Here is a 7,986-nt window from a genome sequence, read left to right as displayed (position 1 = left end):
GAGTTTTCTATGGAACCGGAATCATTGTCTTTTCTTAAAATTTCTCTTCCTCCCCCCCTTCCCTACTTTCAGACATCTGCAGGTGGATACTGTGAAGTCTGTGGAGCTCTGTTTCTTGTGGTTGCTTCAGTGAACATTCAACGCTGTCGGTGAGTTTGGGATTAAAGTGAAAACCATCGACCGTTGATTGTACCCTCCAGCTAACCATCCTCCTCTTTGCATGAAGGCTGAAGACATCCACAAAACCAGTGCACAAGATTTGGGTTTCTCGGTGGGGGAGGGAAAGAGATGAGGAGCCTATCTTCCCTTGCAGGGTTTCACAAACACAAAAGGTCACAATTAACATTCATTGCTGTCGGTGGGTTTAACTATGTGGACAAGCTCACTGAACAATGAATGCAACTGTGGCCCCACTTTTTACAATCGTAGTCAAGAGGAAGACTGGCTTTGAAAGCAGCACCCAAGGTGGATCTCTTTGACTGAAAACCTACACTTCTTAGATCAAGAGGCCCAAATAATTTCAAATTGCTTGCTTGTCTGTGTCGTGTGGGGCCAGGAAGACCTCCAAGGATCTCACTTCATTGAATTTCATGATTATGTCAAATAAAAGTCTTTGCTTTTTATCTGCATTTATTACCTAGATTGGAGCTTCTTGACCTTGTTTTACCATGAATATTTTTTTAAAACAACAACAACACTGATTTGCTGTCCTCAGGACCTTCAATGTAATTAAGGCTAGTAACACTCACAGCAAAACTCATTGCTGCCTTTACCTAGGAAAAGGAAGGTCAAGCAAAAGAAGGATGAACCAGAACCCTATGGGAACATACCATGTTTTAAGATCTGTGGTGGAAGGGGGGGGAGCAAACGAAAATTCAGTGAACGAATGAGCCATAGCTGCCAAGTCTCCCATATTCCCCGGGAAACCCCCATTTTCCCAGCCATTCCCAGCTGGAAAAACGGATTTTTTTGTTTTACCCCGGTTTACTTACCGGCCGGGGGAGGCTCCTTCTGCGCATATCTGGAGTCTCTGGACATGCACAGAAGCGATTTCTGGCGTGGTGGCCATTTTGGAACTGGGGAGAGCAGCATCGAAAGTCGCTTCTGAGCATGCTCCGCCCAGTTCCAAAATGGCGGCAGCACTACTTCCGGTCTGCTGATCCCTTATTTTTCCGGCAGGAACTTGGCAGGTATGGAATGAACACAACTTTCTTTATTGTGCTGATTGGACCTAACGTAGGACCACAATGACCAATCAGGACACATGATGGGTGGGATTAGGGAGGAGCTTAGCCCTCCTATGGAAGTCTTGCCTAAGCCCCTGAGAAAAAGCAGAAACATAGGAAGCTGCTTTATAACAAAACAGACACTAGTACATCTATGTGTAGCTCAGTATAGTTTGTTTCCTGGTCCTACCTGAAAATGCCAGGGATTCAACCTCAACCCTTTTACATTCAAATCTGTGGTTTACCATGAAGCTTTGGTCCTCTCCTAGATACACATTCATGTACAGGTTACATCAAAACAGAAGGAAGGAAGGAGTCTTTGTTTTCTTCCAGGATGTTGTCTCATATCCCTAACGCAATCCACGTGTGCTACTGTGATTTGTGTTTAGATTTGCATATGTTATGCTTCAGAAGCTTGTGTCTGGGTGTTTTATTTTTACACCAGATGAATATTTTTCTTTGTACATAATTTGTTTTAAGGGTACAGTTTCCTGACAGTAAGGTTTCTGTACAATTGACACCAACACTCCCTTGTCAAAAGTATTGTAAGCCACTCCCTCCTCATAAAAAAAAGCATCACTAGGTATTTTTATTTAAAAAGAATTCAGGTAATATTTTCCAGATGGAAAGAACAATCTATTGCAGAAGGTACTGTTCAAATAATTGTAACAACTTGATTTTGGAGCCTGTTATTATAAATTGCTTAACTCTGTTGCATTTGCAAGCGTTGTGAATTATTTTCATTATATATTACAATCTTTTCAAATAATTTTGATACTTATCAGAATGAAGAATGTCAGGTATTAAGAAGACAAATATTCTGCTGTTTAACTGGAATTTTTAATGAATGCATCATTGATATTTAGCAGTAATTGGTTAATGCATCAGAACGACAGCTCCAGATGAAAATGAATTTCTTTTAGGATGAAAAGTGGTATATTAGTTGCCTGTTCTTTTATAATATTTGGTTGTCTAAGTATTTAAAATTATCGCTATTTTAAGTAATTCATTTCGGAGTTGTGCTGCATTTCTCACAGTGTTTGAAAAGTTTTTAATAAATATGCATTATTAAAGAAGCAAGAGAAAAGGCAAGCTGGCCACAGGCACACTGGCTAGAAGACCAACGTCTGTTGAGAAGTTGTACAACTCTTCCCAACAAAAGGAAATTCTGGTTGCCCCCCATCCCCCAAGAGAAGTCTGCCGCAACTACCAGTTGCCCTGTGCTACGTAAACAAGAAAGGAACAATCTGCTGTCATCCACAATAACTACAAATCCCAAAACTTCTGGGGGGTTATACCTCCTCCTTCAATCAGTATCATCATATATGAAAACAATTCTCAGAATCACTTCCATAAGACAATGCTTCTGAATATGCAGGTGGCATTTAGCTATAACGAGTTTACCATTGATAAACATATCTTCCACTGTGGATTTGCACAATCCTTTTTTAAAGTCAGCTCAGATATCACCACAACTTTGGATTCCATAAGTTACTAAGTTCACTATGTGAAGAAACATTTAGTTCACACTCAGTCCAGAACCTGTTGCCAATCAACTTCATTGGCTGCTCCCATATTCTAGTTGTATTTGGGGATGGAGAGTGGTGTGTGTGTGTGTGTGTGTGTGTGTGTGTGTGTGTGTGTGTGTTCTTTCATATATAAATTGCAACCAATCCAGCATCAAATCTCCAGCTTGTATCACTGTTTCTTCCTTGTTATTTGCCACTTACAGCCACTGTTAATAAATCACACTGAATCTGAAGAAACCAAAATGCATGTATCAGTGAAAATTATATACAAGTGTTTTTAATTAGGGGAATTTGCTTTGCAAAAATGTATATGATGGAAATGTAGAAAACTGGTAAAAGCGGGAATTGACAAATTCACCCATACTTAGTGCATCATATGTTACCTTCTCCTTGCCTCAGGATTCCACCCTGCCTTTATTTTATAGACCATTTTTAATGAGGTACAGAAATTTATAATGAGAAATACCCTGCCACATAGATACGTCACAGATATTTCAACATTGAGGTCACACTTTCTAGACAGAGTACTGCAAAGTATTCTTGATGTATTTTTTTTTAATTGAACTCCTTAACTGTACGCTTTGTGCACATAATTCTGGATACAGGATTAATGGTTTGGGAGTGTGTGTGTGTGTGTGTGTGTGTGTGTGTGTGTTTAAATAAATAAGGATAATTGATGATAAACATTTTTCAACCATGAAGCTATTTTAAAAATAATTTATACCAGATTTTGGTGCAATATGGTAAATGAATTTGCACTGGTATTTTCTCTATCTCTTTTCAAAGTAGCATGTTCAAAGAAAAGAGGAGAGAGAGAGAGAGAGAGAGAGAGAGAGAGAGACCCAAAACCACAACTATTGTTATAGGATTTGGAAAAATGTAGAAACAGAGTATGTCTCAAGATACAGAAACAAGATAGCACTTCTTGCAGTATTAGTCAATACAGAACCAAGGTCTTTAATCATACACTTACTATGGTTCAGTTTACAATTGTTACACAATGTACAAGTATTTCTGGACACCTCCCTTTACTAGTGGCATAATGGAGCGAAAAGTTCAAGAAATTAGGTCACTTCCAGATGACCTGTTTACTGAGCATTCATCCGGCATCTGTCTGTATTAGAAAGTGTGTTCCTAGAGACATATTGTGGAGTCCAATATACTTGAAATACAGTGTGTGTGTGTGTGTGTGTGTGTGTGTGTGTGTGTGTGTGTTTCAGAATCAACCTCAATCTGCAAGGTTTGTGAGGAGGTTGTACAACAACTACTGCTTGCTGAGCGTTCATTTCAATTTGTGCAGAGGTTATATAAAGTCACATCTACCAATTCTTATGCCACACGTTCCATAATTTTCCTTACCACAAAAATCCAGTTGGGGCTTGTGGAGAGCAACTTTGTTGTACAAGAGAACCAAACCCACTTTAATGCAACACCTGAATTTTCCAGGAGGCAGTTGAATCCCACTTTCAAAATGACAACAGTCCGGAAACGGTCTACAAAAAAATCGAGTCCACTTCCTGGTGGGACCGGGTTGTGGTCCAGCCGCCTAGCCACTCCCCTCAGCGTCTGGGCATCCCACAGCGGGAGCCACGTCAGGTTCCCAGGCAAAATTCTGTGTCCTTGTGTCTTTATTCTCCCAGGGGTGGCTTGGGGGCCTTGACACACAATTCACTCATTTCCCTCTACTCTGAAATTTTGGTCAGCATGGTGTGTAAAAGATTTCTCAAAATAAAAAATTGTCATATTTAACACCCCCACTAAGGTAAATAGCTTCTGGTATTCTTCAGCCAGGTGCAGGAGTGTTCCCACAGAACTGGCAAAAAGTAAGTAAAAATAGGTAGCTTTCTACATATTCCCCTTTACTGTATTCTAGCAAGTCCAAACCATTCTTAAACATTTACATCTGATAAATTATACTGAAATGCTTCCTGCATTGAAGTTAGTAACAGCTGGTGGTCACATTTTCCTACTGGGGATGGACTGGAAACAACAACACATATGCACATTCTCAGATGGATGAGGGCTCAAAAAAGGTTTAAGGGTAGCAATACACTCTGGAAGTTGTAGCGGATTGTGGAGTGAGGAATCCACAAATGCTTGAAGTTCTATTACAGGTAAGGTTTGTGTCAGAACTGGCTTCAGTAGCTTTGAACAAAGATTCTTCTTGTTATCTAGAAGTGAATCCACAATGATAATATTCTACTTACCAGACCGAGCTCATCGGCAGTCGCTTCTATACATCTTCTTGTCACAAAGCAAATTAGAATAAGATCAGGGTGTAGATGAATCTGTCCGCAACCAGAATTTGGATTGGAAGCCAAGGTCACTTACAGCTGGAGCAAAATAAAATACCATAGTTAGCCTACCCCTGCCACTGCCACCATACCTGCTACTGCCATTGTCATTTCTTTGCCCACCCTGCCACCTCCACTGCTAGTGGAGAAGCACTACTGGCATCAGTGCCAATTTCAGGTGAGATCTTGCCCAAATCAAACCTCATATGATTTTGGATGCAATTCTGGCCAAAATTGGCACCGATAGCAGTGCCACTTTGGGCCAGCAGCAGTAGTGGCAGGGCAGGTGAGATGCCCACAGGGCTGTCGTTTCAGAGGCTTCTGCCTACTGAGGCAGCTGCCTCAGCCTGCCTAATGGCAGAACCGGCTCTGTAGCACTGTGTAAATTACCCCCTTTATAAACTTCATTCAGGAGTGTCGGTACTGCTAGCTGAACTGGCCCAAGCCTGGCAGAAGGAAAATTTGGAGTTTGACTTACACCATCCTTTGGGTCAATGTAAGTTCTGCTAGCTCATGTGACTGAAAGGGATTTGGAATAGGGGTCTATCCCTTCTTATCCTGCCCCACCCCTGCCAAACCCTCGTCACATACACCCCACCCCACCCAGAATGCTGCTTTTTCGGGCTTGTGGAGATGAGCCCTGGCTGGGCCAGGATGGAGGAGTTACAGCATCATATCTCTGGCTGAGCTTGGATAAAGGACTTCAGCCAGCTAAGTCCAGGCTCATCCAGAGAACTGCTTATTCCATTCTCCATTCATCCAAGCAAATCTTGGATTTGGATTGCACTGAAAGGCTTAAAGCCTATGCCCACTTAACCTGGGAGTAAACCCCCTTGAACTCAATGGGGCTTAATTTGAGTAAACAGGGTTAGGAGTGTGCTATTTACTGGGCTTGTGGGACATTTTTGACCCCCCCCCCAAGTAAATGTACCCTGGAGTTTAAATGCAGGAAACGAGAGAGAGAGAGAGAGAGGAGAGAGAGAGAGAGAGAGAGAGAGAGACCCTTCACTGACAATAACAGTCCTGTCAAAATTACAAGCCTGCAGCCATTCATTTCCCCCTATTTCTTTTTTATAATAAAGCTTGGGCATTTTTCTGTAGGAGTCCCATGGCTGAGGGAGGGGGAAACTGAGATGGAGCTAGTCTTCTTCTCCTCAGATGCCAGCATTCAGAATTGTTGTTGTTGTTGTTTTCCAGGCTGATAAAGCCTAGAAAGAAATATTTGTAACAGTTTTACCTTTTTCCTTCCAAACTGCAAACACTCCAGGAACGAAATGCCTAAACTGACAGAGAGCTTTGTCAATGAGGGGAGGGGAAATGACCTTGAAGTAATATGCCACTCCAAAGAGGAAAAAGTCTGAAACCTCAGGATCTAAGAAAATGTGTTTGAATCGTGAATCCCCATCTTGTGACAGTAAATGTGGGTGGGGAGAAGCCACCACTGGTATTAATTTCTGACTACGACGAGATGGCACAGGTGGTTGCCCCAAATGTCAATAACACCATCTGATGTGTAAATCATTTTAATTATCAAGTACAATCAGTGCTAATTGATGCATTTGTGATGAAATAAGGAACCATAGCAAGATAGATCCTTGCTCCTGTGGAATTTGCTTTTAAAAATAATTTCAGGTGCCTCAAACTACACAGTGAGCAGGATCACATGACACATGCTGGACTTGGCAATGGCTCCTGTGGAGGTGAAGGTGAGTCCAGCATAGAGCATCCAGAGCAAAATCCCTTTGTTGCTCAGGCTGACGAACAAGCCTTACCTGAAAGCCCTTACAGAAGTCAGGGAGCACCACCTTATCTCTTTGGCCCATTGGTGCAAAGAGTCCCCCTAGTTTGATGGAACTGCTTTCTTTGCATTTTCTGCTTTGGTCAGAACTGGCTGGATTGGATACCCAGGCTAGATTCCTGGCAGCTCTCACATTGTCATAAGAGCTACCGGTAGTTACCCTTCACCACACAAGGAAGCATTTATTGGTGTCTTCTGAAGATCAGTAGTAATGCCTTATACAGTAGCCATAACCTGATTTAAAGACTGGCATGTCCCTGGGGATTTGAGTTAGGGATTCTACAGAAACTTGGTAGCCTGAAATGAACCCTTAGCAGAGGGAGCTGTTGTGAACTGTACAGGCCCAGTGCTCAGAGCTGCCTTCAGACATAAAAATAATAATAGAAGCAGTACTTTTTTATGTGTGGTGGTACTCAATGGTACAAGATTCAGGTAGGTAGCCGTGTTGGTCTGATGCAGTCGAAATAAGTGTGCATGCACACGAAAGCTTATACCCAGAACAAACTTAGTTGGTCTCTAAGGTGCTACTGGACAATTTTTAATTTATTTCAATGGTACAAGATACTGTCACCTCTTTCCCCACCTGTCCAAGGTAATCATTCTGCTCTGGCACTCACAGCACTTTTATCAAGTACTGGCACCTCATTATTCACAAAAAAGTGGAGGGGAGAGAGAACTGAATGGAGTGTATAATGTTGATTATTGTGACTAGCTGACTGAGTGTATGAAGACTCAGATTGGCCAGACTGGTCAACAGAGGACTACTTTCTAGCTCAGGGATGCTGAGCTTAAAAAACCCCAGCCTTTTTTCTAGATGTGGTCTGGCCCTGAGAATTAGTTGCGATAAAAGGCTGGTCTGTACAGAACTCCTTTTCTCTTCCCTTCTTGCAAGTCAGTGTTTTTCTGGATTTGAACATGCAAAATTAAAACAAAATGCCAGATCCATGATTCATGAATCCTGCTTAAATTATGAGATTAATTACACCACCGTGTTCTTAATGTCCTCCATTGCTTTACACAATTGGACAGGGATATAGGATGCAACCATGCAGCCTCAGGATTCCAGGCGTATCAGCAAAGAGTGTACAAAAACTTGGAACATGACACTAGGTAACTTCTAACTAGCACTTTTGGCTTCC

At 41.8% G+C, this 7,986-nt stretch overlaps 1 long non-coding RNA gene across 1 annotated transcript in view; it reads left to right on the top strand.

The window, feature by feature from the left end:
* The window catches only part of LOC118088729 (uncharacterized), a 97,760-nt gene extending 90,357 nt beyond the window's left edge, over positions 1–7,403 (top strand). The window contains exon 4 of the long non-coding RNA XR_004693045.2: positions 73–7,403. This is a non-coding gene — a long non-coding RNA (uncharacterized LOC118088729). The remainder of the gene's footprint in view (positions 1–72) is intronic.
* Positions 7,404–7,986: the final 583 nt, after the last annotated feature.

This window comes from Zootoca vivipara, chromosome 7 (genome assembly GCF_963506605.1).
Source record: "Zootoca vivipara chromosome 7, rZooViv1.1, whole genome shotgun sequence".
In the NCBI taxonomy this organism is placed as follows: domain Eukaryota; kingdom Metazoa; phylum Chordata; class Lepidosauria; order Squamata; family Lacertidae; genus Zootoca; species Zootoca vivipara.
Note: the sequence above shows the minus strand (reverse complement) of the source record. Positions and strands in the feature narration are given on the sequence as shown.